Here is a 24,748-nt window from a genome sequence, read left to right on the forward strand (position 1 = left end):
TGAGCAGGGAACAGCCACCTGAGTACAGACACACAGCTTCCAGGGGAGGGAGCCCTATCCCTGTCTTAGCTATCAAGCCACACCTTCAACATCTGGAACTCCCAGATGCTGGGAAGACAGCCATGACCACAAGTATAGTGGGATGAGCAATGTATTTCTGAAGCTTACCTCTGGTTGTAACATATACTCAGTATATGTAAACATATACACAGTATCCTTGGCCATTCAGGAAGGTTACATCATCATTCTTCATAGTGGGCTTTGCAACAATACAGGGCATTTTATTTTGTTCTTAGCAAAAGCAGTCCCAAAGTACAACTTTGAGTTGTATGCTCAAATCTCTGTCTTCCAGAACTAGCTAACTAGTGACAGATCTTCAGCCAAGCGTACATTGAAGACCTTCTCTAAGATGGGTTGAGGAAAGGAGGTGGGAAGCATAAACCTCATTGCTCAGAAGCAGTGCCAACAGACACTGACCACCAATGCTAACAGTATCCACAGCCCTGCCTCCCTGGGCTGACCAGTCAGGTCTTGCCTCAAGCTCATGGACTGCCTTAGTTCAGAACACATCTTGCAGCCTTTATACTCCTCACCTGCACTCTGTGGAACATCACACTGCCAAGCCCCACAGGAATGTGTGGCTACCTCCAGCAACTTCAGCCTCCAGGGCTAGACAGAGCTTTGATGCAGCCGCCAAGATGGGATCCTGGAGCCAGTGTGGGAAGCTTGTTGCCTGGCCTGGGAACAAGCCCAGACAGCCCAGCTCAGAGCCTCGCTCTGCCTAACCTCCTGGGATAAAAAGCAGGAGACCTGGTGAGACATGGGCTCTAGAAAAGGAATTGGTAGGCCTCCACTGTGTACATGCCATCTGGCATGGACATGTTGGAGGACTTTATGTGTGCCCGTGACTCTGCAGAATGGACACTTCCTTGGCTTTCCTTTCACTTAGCATAAATCACCCAGTGCCTCTCTCCATCCATCCATCCATCCATCCATTCATCCATCCAATTAATCAACACATCTTGGATCAATGCCTATGCCTAGCTCAGAACTAGGTTCCCATGGAGATAGATGGACTATTAGGTTCTGTATTGATAACACTTGAAATCCTTCTCATGTGACAAGATAAACCATGGACAGGAAGAGGTGCATGGAGTCTGTCCATAGGCATAGCCACCCCACACATTATATGGCAAGTGTGGAAGGAGCCTCCTAGCCTCTATAATCAGGCATGCCACTTGATTCCATATATATTGTAAGAGCTAAAATGTGCCATGAAAATGTACCATCCAGGGCTGGGGGATATATGTAGCTTAGTTAATAGTGCCTTTGCTTAGCATTTGCAAAGCCTAGGGTTCAATCCATGACACAACATAAGCTGGTTCACACCTGTAATCTCAAGACTCAGGAGATAGAGGCAAGAAGAACAGGAGGAGTTCAAGGTTATTGACACTCAATTACACAGAGACCTCAAGAACAGCCTAAGCTACAGAAAACTTTGTCTTGTGGGAAAACAAACAAACAAACAAAACCAAGAAAATTTAAAACCTTGACTCAACAAAGACTGACAGCAATCTCACTGACCAAGTGGACTATGGAGAGCCAAGCAAATAGAACTCTGTACTGGGCACAGACAGGTACAGTCACCGCCTCCTGGACCCAGCATGGGTTCAGAAGACATTCGTGAAGTTAACAGCATTGGGAATTGAACTGAGCTAAGAAGGTACCACAGTGGAACCCACCTGCCCTTGTCAGTTGGAGCTGCTGAGCCCTCAAACAGAAAGAGCAGTAGCAAGGAATAATCTTCCAGCAAACATGTGAAGAGCCCCTGGGTGGGAAGGTCTTGTTCACTCGGCCCTGGCCCTCCCTGGGGCAGAGGGAAGCCAGGGTCTGTTGACTCCAGGCACCTCAGCAGCTGTCATAAGGAGCCATTTGCATACCAAATAACTGCTACTAACCCAAAGGAGCAAATTATGTAGACTTTTTACAAATATCTCTTTGGGCTGGAGAAAAGGCTCAGTGGTTAAGAGAACTTGCTACTCTTCCAGATCCTAGTACCTATTTCATGTGGCTCACAACCACCTGTTGTTCAGGTTCCAGGGCATCCAAATACTTTCTTCTGGTCTCTATGGGCTCCTGCACCCACTTGGTGCACATATATACATACATGCATGCAGGCAATCACCATACACATTAAATAAATACAGACATCTTTAAAATACATATGCAAGAAGCATGTATTACCTTAACATGCCTGTGGCAGTCAGAGGATAAATTTAGGTGTTGGTTCTCACCTTCTGTCTTATTGTTTTTGCCTTTGTGTACACCAGGTTGTTTTTTAGTGTCCAGAGATTCTCCTGCCTCACCTCCCATCTCTCCTTAGTAGCAAGGGTATTACAGACACACACTGCCATGATGGTTTTCTGTGGGGTCTGGAGATCTGATCTTGGGTCCTCTTGGGCAGAAAAAAACCTCATGCGCTGAAGCATCTCCCAGTCCATGTCACCTTCCTCCTGAGGTGTACAAGCAATACCATTTATATCCTCTCTAGCAACGGGTAAAGCAACAGCATGTTGATGGTGGTGTCAGGGGCAGAGCAGATGGCAGCTCTTTTTTTCATCCCAGATTGATGCCTGGCTTACTGGCCAAAGCTATCTTATGCCTAGGACTCATAAAAAAAACAAATCAAATCAAATCAAATCAAATCAAATCAAATCAAATCAAATCAAATCAAATCCAGGCAGCACAACACAGGAAGAGGAAGACAGAGGCCTGCAGGCAGCTGTGCCACTATCAGACTTGCCCTCCAGCACTTGGCACAAACAGGCTATAGATACCCGATTGCTGCTATGCCATGCAACATAGAGGGAGGATGTCACCCAGGGACCCACCAGCCACATGGCCATCCTGCAGTGGGATGTGTGAGTATGTGGTGGCCAGATGGGAGAGAGAGAGAGAGAAGTGGAGCAGCTGACACATTATGAGGAGAGAGGGAACTGGAGACTTGAGAGTGGAGAGGAGTAGCCTGTTATGAGTAGCCATCTGGGGCCGTGATGAGGTCCCAGCCTGAGCTGCTGCTGAGAGCCATGTCTGAGTTCATGGCTACGCAGAGGCAGGGGTTGGCGGAGATGTGTGTGGCTTATAACACCATTAGAGAACATAAGGATGTCCCTGGTCAGGACATTCACCAGGAACCCTGTGGATGACCAGGGGCTGTGTATAACTGCCCCTGCCCCTTACTGCCTGCAGCACTCTGGAGAGCTGACCTCATCTCTCAACAGTGGCAGCACTTGGGAGAGAAGGCCTTGCACCTTGCCCAGGCATCACAGTAGAGTAGAGATGACCCTGATGTGAGTGCAGGTGAGCTGCCCCAGGGTGTGTGAGAGAGCTTACCCAGCCACTGGTCTGCCATGGGGTGGTATGGATGCAGAGGTGTTGTTGTTCCCCTCTCACTGTTCCTTGTCACTTCTGGCAGTTGGGAAAGCTACCCACAGGGTCATGGGCTATATCTGTCCCTCACCAGCACTTGGGAGAGTGGGCCCTGTACCTTATCTAGACAGCATAGCAGAGCTGAACCTGGTGGTATGGGCAGTGTAAGGAAGCCAGTCCCAAGGAAAGAGTGCAGGAGAGCTGTCCTACCACTCATCTGCTGGCTGTGAGGCAATATGATTGTAGAGGTGATGCTTCCCCTAACCCCTGTGGCATTTGGAGAGCTGACCCTGGGGTCATGAGAGTCTGAGAGTGGCCCTGCACCTAGCCTGAGCAGCACAATAGGGCTGGTCCTGGTGGCAGGGATACAGGTCAGCTAGCCCTGAAGGCATGAGTGAGGGAGAGAGAACTGGCTCTGCCATCCCTCTGCTATGAGGTGGCCTGGGGAGGAGGGGAGAGATGCCCTCTACCCTGTCACCCCTCACCAAAGTAGATGGGAAATTATGAGAGTGGGTGATTAGACCCTGCCCTTCATAGGCTGCAGCACTTAGGAGAGCAAGCACTGCACCTCTTTTGGGCAGCACAGTAGAGTTGGCCCTGGTTGGGGGATGCTGTTTTCTGGTAAGCCAACCCTTGAGAGTGTGAGTATAGGAAAGCTGGCCCTACTACTCATCTGGCATGAGGTAGTGTTGTTGTGGGGGTGATGCCCTCTTGCCTCCCCCCTCGCCACCTGCATGCATGATCTGGGAAAGCTGGACCTGGGGTCCTGAGAGCAGGAGAGTTAGTCCTGACCCCTTACTGGTTGTAGCATTCTGGAGATCTGGCCCTGCACCTTGCCTGGGCAACACAGTAGAGATGGCCCTGATGGTGAATGGACAGGTGAGCCAACCTGGAGGATTGTGAGAGCAGGAGGGCTGCCCCAGCCCCTCACAAGCTACAGCACTTGGGAGAGTGGGCCCTCTCTGCACCTTGACTGTGTAGCACAATGGAGCTGGCTCTGGAGGTGTGAGTGCAGGTGAACTGACCTAAAGCATGACCTAAAGCTGACTGCCTCCTGCTGATGGTAGCATTGTGTGGCCTAACCAGAGCAGTGATGGACAGCTCACCCTGGTGGTGTGGGTGAGAGAGCTGGCAGACTGACCAGCACAGCTAATGTCCAGGCCCAGATCCAGGGCTCTGAGTTGGGCCTCCCCCAAATCTATATCATCTGCAAATAGTTGGGATGCATGAAAGGGCCAGTGCTGCGGTTCCAAAGCTGCAGGATCTCCATGACACAGGACAACAATAGGATAACCAGGAGGAGTCCCTGTAAGGAGCTAATACTGATACTATCACAGAAGCCAAAGAAACCAGACCAATGATGCATTGATGTGTAGACAGAGAGATACACTGTGGGACACACTGTGACTTGCAAACTACAGATTCCTCAGTGAGAATTTTTTCTATGCTTTGTTGTTTTTGTTTGTTTGTATGTGCATATTTGATTTGGGGGGAGATTGCAAAAGCAAGAGGTGGTTTGAGCCTATAGGGGATTTCACCTCCTAGCTGTAACAACCTAGAGACGGATAGAGTTGAAACACTGCTCTGAGTCCCAGCAAATAAAACCAATCAGTAGTGAAGTGATCACCCGACCACCCAGCTTTGGGGCTATGACTACAGCCAGGAGGGCTGCTATCAGTTTTCCAAGGTGTAGCATCACCCACCACACATAATCTATACACATCACACTTAACACCACACACATAACATACCTTACACTACATACACACTATATACCTCACAATTCAAACATATTATGGATCTATATGCCACACACTATACATGCCACATGTACTTTATATACTTCGTTTCACACACCTTACACAACACATACCTAACATTCTTTATTCCACATACATACTGCATACATCACAATTCACATGTTATGGAGTGAATACTACATACCACACACTACACACACCACACACACATCTCACACCACATAGTTGACACACCACACACCTCATTCCACATATGCCTCATACACACTTCACATTTCATACAACTTTCACCTCACACAACTCACATACAACCTCATATACCTCACAACTCACACCACACACATCTCATGCCACATACACACTTCATACTTCACATATCATACATACTACACACTTCTCATACCACACAGACTACATGTATACTGCTCATCTCACACTTCATAATAAGATGGCACTACATGCACACACCACATTCAATATATATGTATATGTGTGTGTGTGTGCGCGCACACACACATGTGTATGTGTGTGTATATATATATGTGTGTGTATATATATATATATATATATATATATATATATATATATACATGCCAAAGCACACATACCACATATCACACACACTGCACACTTTATATCTAACACTACATACACTGCATACCACAACCACACATTTCACAAATCTATAACCTCTGGTTCATCCCTCACCCTATCTCACCCCATATACAGATATCTAGGAGTGGCCAAGGCAGAGATTTCCCCCCTAAGGAAGACTTTTTCATGTGGTGGCTTAGCTATGGCTACTAGTTGTGCACTCTGGAGTCCTTCAACTTCTTTAGTCTTTGTGACATATAGGCTTTGTAACCTGTGGATTCAAGACAGACCAGGGAGCCTCTGGCATTGTAAGATCACCAGGTTTCCTATCCTTACCATACCCCACACACACACACACTGGTCACTTCTCAAAGTTTTGGACCCTGGGAAAGCCTAGGTTTTATTCTGTGTCAGTGTAACATGGCTGTACAGCACATGACCACAAACTGTGTGGTTTAAGCCAACAAAAATTTATTTTCCACAACTCTTGGAACCAGAACTCCAAAATCAAGGTATCAACAAGGGCATGGCCCTTCTGAAGGGTCTTTCCTCATCCTTCTAGCAGGTGTCCTTTGACTCTAGTTGTATAACTTGACTGCTGCAGTGTGGCTGGCTCTCTCTCTCTCTCTCTCTCTCTCTCTCTCTCTCTCTCTCGCGTGCATGCGTGCGTGCGTGTGTGTGTGTGTGTGTGTGTGTGTGTGTGTGTGTGTGTGTGTGTGTGTGTCGGTGTGTGTCTCTCTGTGTGTGTCTCATGACTCTCTACATAAGAGCAGACTTCTTAGATCTGGACATATCATCCTAATGTACCCTGATACCACTTCAATTTAACTAATTGTATCTGTAAAGACTTAACTTTTAGTTAAATTCCAGGTAGCCCTGAATTTGGGGAGACACTATTGAGCTGATGTGTATACCAGGGAATAGAGACAGGAGACACACGTGCCCCAGATACATTTGTCTCATTTATCAATGTGTGTGAGTCCTCATTGTGTAAGAGGGTCTATGGGGTCCTCCTGCCCATCCTGGCTTGGTGGGATTGGTTGGTGCCTCCGGGGTGTTTAGTGTGTGGATATGGCTTTACTTAGAGGCCAAGCCTGTCTGAGGTATGATGTTCTCTTCCCACAGCCCATTGCTATCATCTTAGCTGACTCAGGATTAGGGAAACTCCCTCTGACATCTGTGTGCAGTTCAGTCCAGGGTGTCTCTCTGAGGGACTGAGTCAGAAGACATTCATGTACATTCCCATCAGTGGGTCATACACAAAGACACGGGAATTCAACAACTTTAAAACAAGGAGAGACCCCCTACAATCCCCTCAAATCACTTGAGTAACCCTGACAAAGCTCCCAGCTAGAGCATCACCTGAAACATGGATGACCTATATTATTTATTTTTCCTGACCATGGTGAATAGCAAACCTATATTCCCACAGTTAACTAGGCATATGCATTGGTTATTTTTTGTCAACTTGGCAAAAGCTAGAGTTACCTAAAAAGAGGACACCTCAATAGAGGACTTGGTGCCATTAGATTGGCCAATGGGCATATCCTCTGGGACATTTTCTTAATTGCTAGTTTATATAGATGGGCCCAGCCCACTGTGGGCAGTGCCATCCCTAGACAGTCTGGGCTATATAAGAAAAGAAGCTGAGCAAGCCAGAGGGAGCCAAAAGAAGAATTTCTCCATGGTCCCTTCCTCTAGGTTCCTACTTTGAGTTCTTGTTCTGGCTTTCCTCAATGGACTGTGCTATGAACATACAAGCCAAATATACTCTTCCCTCACACCAAATTGGTTTGATCAGTGACTTATCACAGCCACAGAACTCAAACTAGGACAGCATATCAATAACAAGACACAGTCTTACAGACCTTTGAAGTGTTGAGTTTGACATAATGGTCATAATGGACAGGCATATTTATAGGGTTGCCCTTGATCCTGTGAGAAGCTGGATGCCAAAAGCACAGGCAGCAAGGATAAAACTCTATTTCCCAACCTTCCTTGACTATCCCAGGTGGGAGAGCACTGTTCCCTTTCCCCTCTAGCTGGCTCAGAAGTCAATCAATTCTTCCAACCTTTCACATAGGGACTAGTAAGCTCTGGCCCTACTGCCTATTTTTATAAATAAAGTTTTATTTAAACTTGTTTGCTTGCTATTCATAGTATTTCTGTACAACCACAGCAATGTGGGTCACCATACAAAGACCCCAGAGAGGAAAAAAAAAGCAGGGATGAGTTAGCTTTCAGACAGTCCAGTCAGATAAAGGTAGAATGTTCATGGCAACTCACTATTAACCACCCAAACCTGCCAATGACCCTGGAGCATATTAGCAATTGAACAGGGATGTATATATTAATAGACAACACAGGCCTGGTGCACAGACCCCAGGCATTTACAGAGCATAAGGGGGAGGTCTGGAGCCAGCAAGGTTCTGGGTGACTCCACTGACATGTTTTATAAAATGTGATATGATGTGGTGGGAAGGGTTCCCTTAGCAGACCCATGCTGAGGCATCTCCTCGCCCTTAGGTATCAGCCATATAACTGGTCTAGTATAAAAGGAAGTTTGAGATGTGGGAATGGGATCTGGAGAAAAGACTAGAGGCAGAGAAAGAAAGGGGATAGGGAAAAATGAAAAACTGAAAGAAAGAAGAGAGAGAAGGGAAGAGGCCTGCCAGGAACGCCTGGGAAGAAAGGAAGAGGAGGAGGAGGAGCAGGAGGAGTTGGAGGGAAGGAGGGAGGGAGAGAGGGAGAGGGAGAGGCTTGAACAGTCCCTTTATAGGTGAGCCAAGCTTATACCTGGCTGTTGCTAGGTAACAGTTGGGCAGTGCCTAGAGGAAATGCTAACATCCACCCCCACCTTTGTTGATATTTTTCGAAGAAATTACTTCCTTCTTTTCCTACAGTGCTGCCACCAAAGCATCTCCCTCAATAAAGGCTAAGTTTTCTTCTCACAGACTACTGACTCATTAGGATATATGGATGGAGCCCTCCAAGAAGTGTCTCTAAGGACTCAGAAGGACCCACTTGTGCCTGCCTCATTTGATGTGTTCTCTTCCAAGCCTTTCCCAGTTCACAATATAGAAGGCCTTCCACCTTTAGAGATCTTAAAAATGTTGCTTTAGGTGGACAATGGAGTGCATGTCTGTGACTCCAAGTACATGGGAAGCAGAGGCAGGAAGCTTGTACTTCAAGGTACATAGTGAGTTTGAGACCAACCTGAGCTACATGAGAAAGGTACCACTGCTGAAGTTCCTGGTGTTTGGAGTTGGAAGACTGAAGCATGACTGGTTTCCAGCACACCTCATACTTTGTGCATTTCACCTTCCTGGAAAACCAGCGCCATGTGGATAACACCAAGGTCTGCTGCCAGTTCAAGATATAGCCTGACACCACCTGGGCCAAAGTGCAGCAGCCTCTGTGTGCCTTGTGCCAGGACAGATAAACCATGAAAAACATTTCCCTAGGCAGTGTCCAGCACAGTCAGGGGGCCACTTGGGCTCTATTTTCTTTGTAACTCTCCTTTCAAATTGTCTTGTGTTTGTACACCCTGGAGTCTTCAGTGAGTGGGACCTTGCTCTAAAGGCACCTCTGGTATGCTTCTTTTTGGTGGTCTTTATACAACTGCAATCACTTCATCTGTATCTACTTTGTATCTACCTTTTAACACTCTTCTGTTCCTTTCTTTACTAAGCTGTGCACTCTTTGTGTCTTTCTGCTCCACTTTTTTTTTTTTTTTCAGAATCTTCATTGTAAACTTTGCTACAAGTAACCAGCAGTAGCCATGCCCTAGCCTGGAGGCTATGCTGGCTTGAAATGTCTTTCAGCAAATCAATTAGCTCATTGCTTTTGAATTCAGCTTTATTCTGTTTTCAAGGCAGAGACAACACATAGCCAAGTAAGTTCTTTGCCAGCATGTCACACAGATGTCTGGTAACCCAATTCCCAGAAGAGTCTGTGAAGGTTAACATTGTTTGTCAACCTGACAGACCTAGCATCACCAAGGAAATAAATCTCTGGGCATGTCTGTGAGGGAGTTTGTAGAACAAGGTGAAGTGAAAAGAGCCCCCTGAACTGTGGGTGACACCATTCCATGGGCTTTGATCCTGGGCTGAATAAAAAGAAGAAAGTGAGCTGAGAATCAACACTTCTTCTCTCCTTCCCCTCTGCAGTTGCAATGTTGCCAGCTTCTGCCATTGTGCCTTTCACAGCGAGGACTGAGTCCTCAAACTGTGAGCTAAAACAAAACCTTCCTTAGGCTGCTTTTTACTGGATACTTAGTTATAGAAGAGTCACTAATACAAATATGTTCCCCTCTGAAACCTCACAAACCTAGCATCCACTGTCTGCCTCTCGCCCAGCATTCAGATTCCACGATTCCCTAGCCTAGTTCCACAACCTCCTGAAACTCATGATCAGCTGGAAATCAGAGTTCAAACAAGGAGTCAGTAGGAGGCATTTCACATTCAACCTCTAGCAGGAATGTATCAGATATACCTGTTTGTATAGCATCTGCACACAATGTAAAGAAATAGCAAAGTGGAGAAATGGCCCAACATGTGTGGCCATGTCCCCGTGGAGGAGGTAGAATTGTCACATCTGCACTCCTGTGTCATCCGTGTATCTAGCCACCACACCCTGGCCCACCTGAGTCAGCTCTAGCCAGGCCTGGCAAGTGTGGCCGTGACTTATCACTAATCTCCCTGAGAAGCCGGCTCACCATTCATTCATCTTTAAAAGCCCTAAGGTGACTCACGAGGCTCTGCACAAGGGAACTGATGAGGCAACACGTATTGCCTTCTACAGTCTGTAGAAGCAGTGATGAGCAACTCAGGCTGTGAGTAAAGGGGTAAGGCAGGGCTCCATTGCACAGCACCAGAACCACCACAGGACAAGAGGCTCTAGGTCATGTTACACAGATCTGCTAACCCACTCCTAAAGATTCAGATCATTGTCCAGTCATCGGCCAGAAGTTACCCTTTGAGATCACAGTTAGAGAGTAAGTTCCTACACGTGCACCCTTGAAGATAGAAATAATTGTCCCTCTCCTCTGTGTTTGTCTTTCCCTATCTCTGTCTTTCTCTGTCTTTGTGAGTTTCGATTTTCTCTGTGTCTATATGTCTTTTTGTCTCTCGGTCTCTCTATTTCTTGGTCTCTGTCTCCCTGCCCCTGTCCGTGCCCCTGCCCTCTATGTGTGTGTGTGTGTGTGAAAGAGAGAGAGAGACAGAGAGAGAGAGAGAGAGAGAGAGAGAGAGAGAGAGAGAGAGAGAGACAGAGACAGAGAGACAGAGAGACAGAGAGACAGAGACAGAGAGAGAGAGACAGAGAGAGATGTGTCAAAGAACAATTTGTGAGATTCAGTTCTCTCCTCCATGATATAAGTCTTAGGGATCAAATTCAGTTTGTTGGGCTTGGTGGTGTCTTTACCCCACTGAGCCATCTTGTTGATTCCCACCTCATCGGTTAGCTGTTCTGTTCTGTTTTTTAAATAGACCCTTTCACTGGGACCCAGGGCTCTCTGATTTGATTAGGCTGGCTATCTCCTTTCCAGAGCTAGGGTTTTGGAGATAGAACTCAGGTCCTCATGTTTGCACAAGCAAGCACTCTACTGCCTGAGCTACCTTCCCTGTCCTAGAGTCGTTCCTTTATTTTGGTTTATGGCTCTCCCCCTCCATGTCATGCCATGCTGTAGCTGAGATGTGTCTCCCCTTCAGATAGTGAATGCACTTGGGACATCTCATCCCTCTGTGGGTGACACGTCCCCAAATGACTTTCCCTTCCCATCCTCTAGTTCCATTTGTAACTCTATCCTCCCAAAAAAAGGTGGCTTGTGAGGTAGGAGAGAGAGAGAGAGAGAGAGAGAGAGAGAGAGAGAGAGAGAGAGAGAGAAGGAGGAGGAGGAGGAGGAGGAGGAGGAGGAGGAGGAGGAGGAGGAGGAGGAGGAGGAGGAGGCGGCTTGGCTACCACTAGCTGGTAAAGACTGCTGTTCTTGCCAATCTGGATATATCCTTGGCTTTAGCTTGTCAGAGCTCCTGTCACAAAGGACCTAAAACTATGTGGTTTCATCTGACAGAATTTTACTGCATGACTTCTAATAAGAGAATTCTGGGACTCCCAGGAGGACTCTGTTTCTGTCCTTGCTCCCAACTTCTGAAACATCCATAGCATTTTGTGACCTATGGCTACACTACTTTCTCTGGTCTAGTCTTCACATAATCTAGTCCCCTCTGGACTTTGAGATCTCTGTGTGACCATCTCTGTTCTTAAGAGGACATTCTCCTTGAAAATAGGACTCATTAGGTTCAGTGTGCCCTCATCTGTCTTTGATCGTATTGGTAAAGATTTGGTATGCAAATACCCACTGCCCAGTACTGGGCTTATGACTTGGAACATGACTTTGAGGGACACAATTCAACCACTGCACAAAAGAGTAGGGGCAGACATAAAGGTCTGTATGAGGTCCTGGATTGGAGCAGGAAGAGAACACCCACACCTGAAACCACCTGTTCACATTGGGCATGAGTGCTGCACATCAGACCCTGAAATGACATCTCTGGGAAGGACAATGTTTGCAATCCTGGTACTCTGGGACCTCTTGAAAGGAATGTGGATTGTGCTCTTTCTGGAGAGTATCTGAGTGTGGAGTTGGCATCACCTTGGTGACAAAAAATGTCAACGGTGTGTAACAAATAGGCTCCTCTCCAGATCTGCCTGTGTGGCCCGGGACCTATATGATGGGGTTTGAGGCTTCTGAGCAGGCCTGACTAGAAAGCAGATGTGTAGTGTATTTTTACTGAGTTCATCAGGCCTCTGGACCAGGACACAGGGCAACCCCCACTGAGAGGTGGGACAGGAATTTGCTTCTGTGGGACACAATTCAGTCAACAGGAGAAAATGCATCTCTCTCACTGTGGCCCACAGGAGTGTCTGTCAATAGCAACTTAGCTGTTAGCCTTCCCAGCCACAAGTGACTTTTCAGTGTCTTCCATGATAGGTGGGCTAAGGGGACTGTGATGTCTAGAGCTGACCCAGGTAGAGGCCCACTGGGGCCATCTAGGTCAGCAGCCCATTTTGGGAGCCTATGAAGAGGCAGCAACCTGCCTAGTCAGTGCTGAAATATTTTTTTAATTAATAAATCCTGAAGGTGGGTTTGCTACCCACCTCAATGGTTCATGTTCCTGAATGAAAGACACACATACAGCCTTTATATTTTATATGCCTTAAACAACGCAATAGTTGGGCCCCTGCCTAACTTCTGTGCTGTTAATCTACCTCCTGTCAAGAATCCTGAGTTATTACTTCCTAATTCTATGTTCTATCTTGGCTGCCCTGGAGCCAGTTGGGCATCCCTCTGGGCTGGGCTCTCCTGGCTCCTTCACATGGCAGCTATGTCTCTCTGTCCTCCACTCTTCTCAAGCATAGCACCTCTCCTCTCCTCCACACTCTCCCAGCATGGTGAATCTCCTCCTCCTTCTCTTTCTCCTTCTCCTTTTTCTCCTTCTCCTCCTCCCCATCCCAAGCCTGGGAATCCTAAAATCCCTCATCTCTCTGTTCTCTCCAGCTATTGGCTGCTGTCATCTTTATTTACCAATCAGAACCAACCAGGGACAGGTTCCCAGAAGCTATGTGCAGCCTGTCTTGTGCAAAGAGTATTTGGGGGGAACATAATTAGCATATATAGTGTAAGTAGCTACAAGTCAGAGCCCAAGGTAGAAAATGTGACCCTGAGAAACTCCAGTTATGCAGGCATAGGCCCCAACACTTGGCTGGGTCTTCCTTCAAGTTTGTGTCTGTTGCCATTCTGGTATAAATATACCAGCAGCCAGAACTAAAGTCTGGATTAAGGACCTCTTTTTAAAAGAAGAAAAATGATTAGGTTAAATTAAGATCCAAATGTCAATTCCCACCTAGAATATGGACAAGCACAAAAGGTAGTCAGAGTTTGGGAATTCAAGTTCTCCCTCTGTGCTGTGGATGGCAATCTGACCTCACCATTCGTCCTGTTTTAACTGTGACAAAATAGTGATGTCCTTGCCATACTCTATAGCTTCCAGAAGCTCTGAACACTTCCAGTTGCCAGGCCATTTGGGGAACTCAAAGCTTCTGTTCATTCGCTTGTAGATAGAAGCCTCTCTACCTCTGACAGGGAGTGCTACTATAGGCCTGTGTAGGTGTCAGCGGCTACATAAGAAGGCTTGGAGGCCTGGCTGGGCAGGCTGCACTTAGCACCTTCTTCTCAGTCTTTACTAGCTGCCCACTCCAGAGAACCAGTGACCAAAGACAGGGCTCCCTCCAGTCCCTCCTCCCATCCTGATCCAAAGCCTTCACTGGCAGCTCACCATGTCAGAGCAGTTTGAAAGGGCCCACTCTAGATGCCTTGGTTTTGTGTCAGTTGTAAGATGGCAGGATACTCATAGCTCTCTGCACTGGATGAAAGGCATCCAGTGAAAGGACAGATATCATTGGGTCACCTGAAGGCCCTGTCAAAACAACAGGGCTGAACCCAGGTTAGACTCTCAGGAATGCCAGCCTGGCTGGTGCAGCTGGCATGAGAAGCAGGCAGAGAGCCATGGAACGAAAGGCCACTCTACCCTGCTCTCAGGCCGCTCATCCTTTTGAGTACCCTTCTTCCCTTGGCCACCAATGTTACCCGTTCTGTTGCCTACCCTTCCATGCTCAGGTCTTGGGTAGGCTGCTGAGCAGAAAGAAGTACAGGCAATTCCATCTACAGTTCATACTGAAGCCTGGCCTTTATAAACATTTCATTGAACACCCTGCTACAAATGAGAATTTGGCAGAATCCCAAATCTCCTCATTACCCAGGATCTTATTTCTATGACCATCCATTCCTTCATCCATTTCCCCATCTATCCACCAGTCATTCATCATCCACGTATCAGCCATCTATCATCCACCATCCATATATCATCTCCCACCCATGTATCTTCCATGGATGGGTCAATCTTTTGCCTAACAAGCACTGCAGTGTTCATATCTAGAGTATGGGGTCTTTCCATGTGGCTCCAGATCACTACTGAAACAGAAAGACCCATGTGCCTCATGGAGTCCATGCACGTTGGTCTATGAACCACCTTCACCCTCTGCTCACAGCTTGCACTCCAGTAGCTTGTGTTTACCAGATGCTCAGCAGCAGAGCCTGGGAACACTCAGGAAGAGCCCTCAGTGACTCCTTGCCCCAGGCCCAGATGATCAACAGCCCTGTGCCAGTCTGCACAAGACTTCCCTGCAGCCACTGAAGATCAATAACACTACATTTTTCTCATTTCAATAAAGATACAAAGAGTGCTTCTAGAAAGGAAGCCAAAAAACAACACCCATAAGTTGGCCCTTCAGGGACATTCTTGGCTGCTTTGCTCTGGTTGTTTTTCACAAGGAGGGGGAGCAGGGCTGCTGGGTGGAGCTGCCTTAACAGTTTACCTATGACTCAGGTGCCAGGAATGCCAACCACCTACCTCTGTCCTCCAGCAGAACCCACAGCCCCTGACCTGGTGACAGAGAAGACTGTGGTTAAGTGCTTGCAGGGAAGAGAGATTTAGAAGAGCAGACTGGGAAGGGGTGGGTCCCATGGAATAGTGGAACCCACTCATCAAAGAGAGGGACAAGATGAGAAGTTGAGATCAGAGGAGCCAAGCTTCTTGAAGCCATGAGTACCTGTGCAAGAAAGGAAGAAAAGCCTACAGGTTTCTAGGAGGCTGTATCATGCCTCATGGACCCTGGGTCATTTCCCAAAGAGTAACCTTGGCCCCTACAATCCAAATTCGCCCTCAGATGGTCCTAGCTTTGATGCAACCAGTGGCTTAGGACAGACTTGGTGAAAGAGCTTGTCATAGCTGCAAACTCACAGTGTTTCATGGCAATCTGTGACTTACAAATTCTGATTCTCTCACTGGCCCTGGGAAAGCTCAGGCAAGGCAGGTATGTAACTCAGAAGGTCTGGCAATGTTCAGGCTGTAGAGAGATATGCTTCTTCTGACTAGTCCCTCCCCTGATCCAGAAGCCTGTAACTTTGGGCTCCTCCACTTCCCTGGATCTCATTTATTCATTATTAACTGGTGACAGTAATAACACACCTCCTCTTCCCTCTGAAGAATGTCAGGGAAGGCTTTGAGCTCCAGGGGAAAGGTGCCAAGTTGCTGCAAGCTGTTATTAGACATAATTGGGCTTGCAACGGGGGAAACTTCAAAGCGACTAGACTCAGTTTACTTTAGCCGCTTTCCTTATCCCCTTCTCTGTCTCCCTCCACCGTGTTGTTGCTTTGTCTTCCCACCCACCACATCATCATCCTTCTCCTGCCCCTCACATCTTCTTCCTATCATATTCAATCCTCCCAGATAACACCCTTCACTAGGCATTCTACCTCCACAGTGATAGACTGGCAAGAGTGTGAGCATTAAACCCAAGCCTCAGACCCCATAGGTGAGAATTGCACATTCAACCACCTATCATCCACCTGCTCACCCATCCATAACCTACTCCCCATTTCTCATCTGCCTATTCACCCTTCAATCCTTCCAGCATCCATGAATCTACCAACTATTCATCCATTTAATTAGTATCTACCCATGTATCTACCCACTCTACTCCATCTATTTACCTCTCTACCTTCCATTAAATCTCCATCCACCTACCCACTCATTCATCCATCTGCCAACCTATCCAGGGATGTCTCTGTCATGCCTCTGTAACAAAGCCTAGCTCTGCCATCATTTATAGCCAGGATACAGAAGGCAGGATATAAAACGGTAGGACAAATGTGAGCTGGTGTCCATGCTTGTCACAGAGATCCCTTGCCCTACCTTGTGGAACTCTATGAGCCCTTCTTCATCCTTCTTACCCTGGCCCATGCACTGTGCTCCTCTGTGGTGGCAAAGGTAGGAGGAAAGAGCAGGAAGAGGCACTAGAGCCTCTGTAGTGACATGACCCTCTGACCTCATGATTCCTAGGAGTTGTCTTCTAGGGAATCATGGTGCAAGCAGCCACATGCGGGCCCTGGGAAAGGAGCCCAAGGTGGGCAACTTCCTGAAAATGAACCCATTGGCTGGCTCCCAGGGCATTCCCTCCCACCATCTTCAACAGCATAGAACTCTGAAAAAGGATAGGTTCCCAGAGAGCAGTTTACACAGGGTGGTCCTGGAGCCATCAGCAACAGACTCGAAAGGGCCAGCTGACACATGTATGTTCCCATCAGGTGTTTTGAGTCTGCCTAAGGCTGGGCAAGAATCTATATGTAAGCTAATTTCCAGTGTTCTCCAGTACCAGCATCATGTGGGAGAACCTCAGCTCAAAAAAAAAAAAAAAAAAAAACAGCATTGGGTGAGCTTCCTCCTAGGATGTTCTCTACCCCTGAACCCAACAGTGGCATAGCATTGCTGTGGCTGAGACTTGTCTCACTAGGTACTCTTGCTAATATGAGGAGACATGAGGTTTCCCTTCTTATTATCATCCTGAACCAGGGAAAGACAGTTGAAACGTTGGAATGTCAAAAGGACAGCTTATGTGGACACCTCAGATTAGAGCCAGGCCAGCCCAAGCAAGGCTAAGTGAGTAGAGCCGTCTGTTCCTCACCTCCATTCTCACACACAGCCCTGCTCACTGCAAAGGGCATTTGTGGAATGTGAAATTTATTTTATGGGTCTTCTATGGTATGTTGGGCAGCCTGCCATGTGTTTGATTGGCTGTTGTCTGTGGTGCTAGAGATGTAACTAGAGCCTCCGGCATGCCAGTCGGGTACTCTGCCCTGAGCTCCAGCCCAGTCCTTCTCAGGTGACCTGCTTCCCCTCATCTCTCCTTGTCTCCTTTCCTCTTTCCCTTATATCCTTCCTTCATAAGACGTTTTTACCTAGTGTCTACAGTTTTCCACTCATCCTCCAGACACTTAGAGTATCTGTGAAACACACACTGTCTGAGCAGCAAGGGACCAGCACAGTAGAATGAGGGACTGCAGGGAGCAGCATCTGACACTAGATCAGAGAGAAAGTACATGTGACAGTCACCTGAAAACCTCACAGGGAAAACAGCCATTATACAAACTCCCTCATGAGCTGTGGGCTAGGCTGAGCTCAGTCAGGCAACTCCTCTATGGCTATCCTGATGTCCTTTGTGTGACATGTAGGTAACATGGTGACTTGGTATAGCCTGTTTCTCTCTGTAGTTCTCTCTTAGGGTTTTGCTTCCCACAGCAAAATCTCTAGAGCTCTATCTGTGACACTCTTAGAGCGAGCTGGCCCTGTGGGGTACCTCAGAGTTCTCAAGAGTACAAAAGGAGAGGTTGGCCATCTTTTAATACTTAAACCAATAAGCTGCACAGCATATTCTGCTAGGGAAAGTGAGTCTCAGAGACAGACAGACAAAAGAGATCTGGGCATGATGCTGGGGTGGAATTCACAAAGGACCGAAGGTATAGAAGGACACAGACTAGCTGTTATGGGGACAAGGAGAGGCTGCAGGCTACTGACGGACATTATCTTCATCCCAAATGGTGGTACAAGCCACCAGTTAATGACCTCCATGTTGACCTAGCACCTCACAATCAGAGGTGCTAGGTCAACGACAAGGGCACTTAGAGAGCAAGTCTCTGTGGGTCATGGTGTCACCATTGTGGATGTAACTGTGACTGAGGTAGTAAGTCTAAGGTAGGATCATGCTTATGGTAGCCTAGAAGATAAGGGCAGAAAAGAGTCTCTATACTGGAGTGACAGAGCAGGTGTGATGGCTGCTGCCTTCAGGCGAGTGGGGGGGGGCATTACTTTTTGTCCCCTGCCTCCTCTTAACTCCCCATAAAGAAAACAGAAGGGAGGCATTTCCACAAGCTGTGCTGGGTAAAAGCATGTTCCAGGCCCTGTAGCTAATGGGGAGTTCAGTTTGGATAAGTGGGATATGAACTCCCGACAGAGATAAAAATGTGCAAGTGAGGTTTCCATCCTTCAATCAGGTAAGTTTAGAGTCAGCATGAAGGGACAAAGGGTTCTCAGAGAGTCGAGCTCCTCCTTTAGAAGAAACAGAGGAGATGGGTACTAGAGCCAGAGAGAATGGGGTAGGATGATGTCACACAGTACTAAGTCGAAAGTATGACAGGCAGAAAGTGGTCATCTACCAGTGGCTTGCTGACCTCAGTGAGGAAGCTTGTGGGGTGGTAAGGCTGGTTCAGGAAGTTCAGATGAAACACAACACCAAGAAATGGATGCCATAAGATGCTGTTTGGCTGGTACAACAAAAAGGCTTAGCAGAGGTAATGCCTCGTCTGTGGACTCTTCACATCTCTCTATACAAAACGCAATTGTATTACTGTCATATAGCAACACTCATATTGCCACCATTTTTCTACAAGTTCTTACATTCCTTAGCAGAGTTATCCAATATCCCACCTACACTCAAGACAAAGGCTTGAGCCTGGAGACAAGGGTGGCATTGTGGCTTGTACATGAAATGCATACATCTCACCCTCCACTCCACAGGCCCCAGGTGGTGGTGTTCTTTGGAAGACTATGGGGTCTTTAGCTCAGTAGTTTTCAACCTTCCTAATGCTGTGACCCTTTAAAGCAATTCTTCATGCTGTGGTGACCCCCCCCAAAGTGATCTTATTGCTACTTAATAACTAAAATTTTTGCTACTGCTATGAACTGAAATGTAAATGTTTGATATGCAGGATATCTGATATGTGACTCCTGTGAAAGGGGCTAGGACCATGTCGCGAGGACTATGACAGGTTGAGAACTAGTGTTTTAGGAGATGGAACTTTGATAGAGGATGCTGAATAATTGGAGGAGGGGGTGCTTGAGGGCTGAAACCCACCTCTGGCTCTGATTCTGGTCTTGCTCTCCCTGCTCCCGGATCTACCTATGGCCACACCTTCTCACCATGCTGGAATATATAAACAAACTGTGATCCAAAGTAAACCTCTCCTCTTTCAAGTCACTTCTGTCAACTATTTGGTCACAGAGAAAAGAGAAGCAAAGTAATAAGGGGACATCCCTCTGTGGGTTCCCTTGATAAGAGAAAGGCTCAGATTGGGGTGAAATGGCCAAGCAGGATTTTCTTGAATCTTCTTTTAGGTAAGTAATAGACAGAGAAGGAAAATGAAGTGTCCCAGAGGTCCTGTAGGAATGGGTGGGGCCAGTGTCAGAGACATGCCACCAAGAACAAGAGGGTCCAATCCTATCAGTTTCTTGCGAGAGCTAGGTTTAATCATCCCAGGGCTTTAAGGGCAAGAAGCCCTTTGGTTCAGTTTCCTGGGACTGCTCAGGCAGTACCTATAGTCACATGACTATAGGTGACCAGTAGTCACATGCTTCATGGGAACATCTAGTATCTGGCATGGAAATCATGTTTGTCCCACCTTTTTTTTTTTTTTCATACTCACAAACTGATCCCAAGTACTAAACATTAAACATAAGAAGAAGGACATGTTCTGTGAGAAATACCTAAGGTTTAGGGCTTTCCTGCCTGCAGGCAACTACATGAACATTACCATCAGCAATGACTCTGAAGGCACAAATCCCTTTAGGAGTTGCAAAGGAGCCTCAAGGATTCACCCTCATGATCTGGGATACATGTGCAACAGACCTGCCAGGTGCTCCTGTAACTGGCTAGACTTTCCGAAATGATCAGACTGAGCAGGATCAGTTCCACCAAAAGAAAAAGAGTGAAGAGCTATAGAGCTCTCTTAATATAGGTGGGCAGCCCTGCTGCACAGGGAGTCTCTGATACAGGGGTGTGGGAGGAAGAGGAGGTAGCAGAGAAGGACTAGGATGGGATGGGACAGAAGGGCAGGGTAGTGTCAGTGTGAGATTCTTTACCACACAAAGATGGTTTAAGTTTCTTTGTTTTCTAAGTTTTCCTATCACGAAGTGTATTAAGTTTCACAGCATAGCATTTCATTCCCCTGAAGTTCAGAAATTTGTTCTACAAAATCGAGTTATTTTGTTCATAATGCTAGGAATTTTCATATCATTGTCAGGGGAGTGTAACTTGCTTACTGTTGGAACTAAAGGCTTTGAGCTACTGAATTCTGTAACTTAGTCAAATTCACAAGCCTGATACAACGGGTTCCCTCAAATACACTCCAGACTGCATTTGCAAGTCACACCCATTATCCTTTAAAATGACTTCTAGGAACCCTGAGATAACAAAGCATCTCCCATACTGAAATCCAACCACTAAATCTAGCAAATGGACTGTAAGCCAGGTGACCATCTCATGTCCCTAGCTATCCCTTTCCTGTGCACTCGGAAACCTGCTCCTACACACTGACACCTGAAATCAAGGTCTGAAATAATGTCTCAGTAGCAGCAACCACACTGACTTTCTGCAGTGTGCCCACTTCTCTCTATATTTCATACCCCAAGTACCTCCCAGGCCTGATATTTCCATCCTAGCTTAATCCCACGGTGCTAATGTTTGTGAATAGAGTTGCTCCAGCATTTGGTATTTAATTCCAAGCTATTCCAGGGCTGGAAGACTCTGGCCAATATAAGAAGAGGCATTCCTCTGAGGCATGCTGGGATGGGTCCCTAGCTGAATGTTTTTAAAGTGGATCCCAGGCTTGACTCTCTGATATGCAGGCAGCTGAGGTGTGTGACCCTAGGGGTCAGAGGTTACCCTAGGGTTCAGAGGTTACCCAAAGGGTCAGAGTGGCCAAGGCTCCCCTAGCTTCTTCCTGTCCCAGGTATGTCTTTTTTTTTCTTTTTTTAATTTTGAAATCACCCCAGGAAGGTGGAGGGACTCAGAGAGGAGGCCCAGAACCAAGGAGTAAGGCGCCCAGTACCAGGCTTTTCCTGTCCATCCTGTGACCCAGTGTCCCTGGGTGTGAATGGGAACTCAGCAAAATATACAAGACCAAACCTGTCCTGTAGGCATCAGAATTAGTCACTTACAGGGCGAGGGCATTATTGAATCACATCGCCAGTTGGCCATCCTAAGCTCCATTGAAATGGCTTTACTTACTGAGATGGCTCAATAAGTAAAACCACTTGCAAGCCTGGCAACCTGAGTTGGCCCCCAGAACCTGTGTAAAAAGTTGAATGCAGTGGTGACATCTTTAATTCCAGCTCTCCTGAGGGGAAATGGCAGGCAGAGACAGAACTGACTAGAAGCTCATCCAAGTTGCAGAGCAGCAGACAAGAGCAATCCCGACTCAAAACAAGGTGTAAAGAGAATCAACTCTCAAAAGTTATTCTGTCATTTCCACACCACTGCATGCATCTGCCTACACACACACACACACACACACACACACACACACACAAATAGAAGCAACTGAAAACTACCAACAATTGGACCCAGGTTAAATAAATTATCATAAGCCCATAAAACAGACGACTTCACAGCTACTAAAAACAATTGAAAAAAATATTGAACAAGGGAAAAGGCTTGTGATATACAGGAGATGATACAATTTTATATACTATGTGAGAGAATTTGTATAAAATTTACTTTCAAGTAGTTAAAAGCTGAGACTTAAGTAGAAAAAAATGCACTGTTAGAAGATTAATTTAAGGGGCTGGAGGATGGTTCACCAATTAAGAGCACTTGTTGCTCTTGTAAATGACCCAGGTTTGGTTCTCAGTGCCAATATGATGGTTCACAACCATCTATAATTCCAATTCCAGGGGATCTAACACCTTCTGATCTCTGTAGGCACCAGGCACACATATGTTCATGATGCCAAACATTCATACACATTGAATAAGATAAATAAACATTTTTTTAAAACTTTAAAAAATAAATCCCATTCACTCATTGGAGACCTTGCAGGAAGGGCTCCAGTTCCATCTGTGCCTCACTAATTTCGAGCTTCATCAAGTGATGAAGAAGTGACCTCTGAGAACTCCCAGGAACCTGACACTCACTGGGACTGGGCCTCCTTCAGGGTCATGGGCTCTATGGGCTTGGATGAGCAGGGCACATGGTTCTAACCATGCCTCTCTGTACCGTTTATCTGTGTGTGTGGACATTCACAGAATCACCTTGTAGAACATACAAACACGTAAGATAACAAGATAGAATTTAAAGTGGTTGTTCCAAAGGTAAAGAAAAAGGATTGTTATGATGCTCACTTTATTTCCCAACAGACTGAAAATGTCAATCAGCAATCTTAGATCTAGGACTCTTCCCATCAATGACGGATGAAGAAAGAGATGACAGACCAGAGAGGTGAAATGCCTTGCCCCAGATCACACAGGCAGCAAAGCTGGCTCTCAAACCCAGTTTGCCTACTTCTCGAACCAGGATGGGAGGCAGACAGAGCCTGACTCCACCCAGAAATAGTGGTTGGAGGATGAGGGTCAAAGCAGATATTATGAAGTCCCAGGTCCCACCAAGCCCCTAGAGGCAATGAGGGCAAGCCCTAGGCCATGTCCTGATCAGTGTGGTAGGGGAGGGATGGGACTATCAACAGAGCTTGAGCTGAGGAAGGACAAAGGTCAAGAATAGAAGACCATCTGATTGATAATGGAGCTAAGACTCACACTACCAGTTGATGAGGGGGTCTAAGACATTCCTGCTTTAGAGGGTTTTTTTGTTTTCATGATTTGCACTTCTAGAACCTTGTGTAGACTCTGTAGACTCTGTCATCCACCAAGCCACATCCCCAGCATCTTGGTGACCTTTCCACTTTTTTTAAATTAAAAAAAAAAAAAAAAACTGAGATGGCTCAGTGAGTGAACGTGATTGATGCCAAGCCTGACAACCTGAGTTTGATCCCTGGGGACCACGTGGTAGAAAGAGAAAACTGACTCCCTAAAGTTGTCCTCTGACTTCCACCCCCACCCTAAAATAAGTGAATAAATAAATAAATAAATAAATAAAATATTAAAATAAAAGTGTATTATTAGTGTATTATAAATCTTACAGACTGTCTAGATCATTACTGTCATTGTGCTGGTTGGTTTTGTGTCAACTTGACACAGGCTGGAGTTATCTGAACAGGAGGAAGCCTCAATTGAGGAAATGCCTCCATAACATCTGGCTGTCTGGTATTTCTTAATTAGTGATTGATGGCAGAAGCAACAGATGTTGTTCAGCTGGGACTGAAGAATCAGCTGTGATTGAGAGGCCAACATCATTGAGGCAGAGTCTTCTAGGAAGTGTTCCCTTAGGGTCAGCACTCAGAAGATATGTTGATGAGGCCAAGGTTGTACCTCATGCTGACAGCTGAATTTGGTAATGTAAGACTCAAAGAGGCATTACTGGTGCTTTCTCCATGAAGGCATCATGAAGAACAGCTGAAGTTTGACACTGTGTGGCAGAGTTGAAGTCCCTGAAGAGAGCCTAGGAGAGACTGTTGGTGAAAATGCAGCCCAGCTAACAGCAGGTGTGGGGTGGAGCCAGCTGGAACCTAGAAGACAAGCTATGTGTGCTGCAGAGGGAAGAACCAAAGAAGTGACTAAAGGCCTTTGGAGGAGCCCAGAAGATCATGAATGAATCCCACATAATTAGACATTTAGTTACTAACATCTGTGGAGTTTGTTTTTGCTTTGTTAAGATTTTGAGTGTGCTCTAGTTTTCCTCTTGAAGTAAGAAACTATTTGGTTTATTTTTTTTTGTTTTCTAGGAGCCTACAGTTGAGAGGCTTTGTATTTTAAAAGAAGACTGGTTTATTGAAGACTGTGGGATTTTACATTTTTTGTATGTTTATATTAATGTATGATCTTGTGAAAGTAAATAAAGGAAGGGTTATAGCTTAGCAGTAATATGCTTGTGTGTCAAGTTGACAAAGGGTCAAGTGTGCTGGCTGGTTTTGTGTTAATTTTACACAGGCTGCAGTTATGTGCAACTGAGAAAATGCCTCCCTAAGATCCAGCTGTAAGGCATTTTCTTAGTGTTTGATTCAGGAGGGTCCAGCCCATTGTGGATGGTGCCATCCTTGGACTGGTTGTTCTGGGTTCTATAAGAGAGCAGGCTAAATAAGCCATAAATTTCAAGCCAGTAAGCAATGCCCCTCCATGGCC

This window comes from Mus musculus, chromosome 16 (assembly GCF_000001635.26).
Source record: "Mus musculus strain C57BL/6J chromosome 16, GRCm38.p6 C57BL/6J".
NCBI classification, from domain to species: Eukaryota; Metazoa; Chordata; class Mammalia; order Rodentia; family Muridae; genus Mus; species Mus musculus.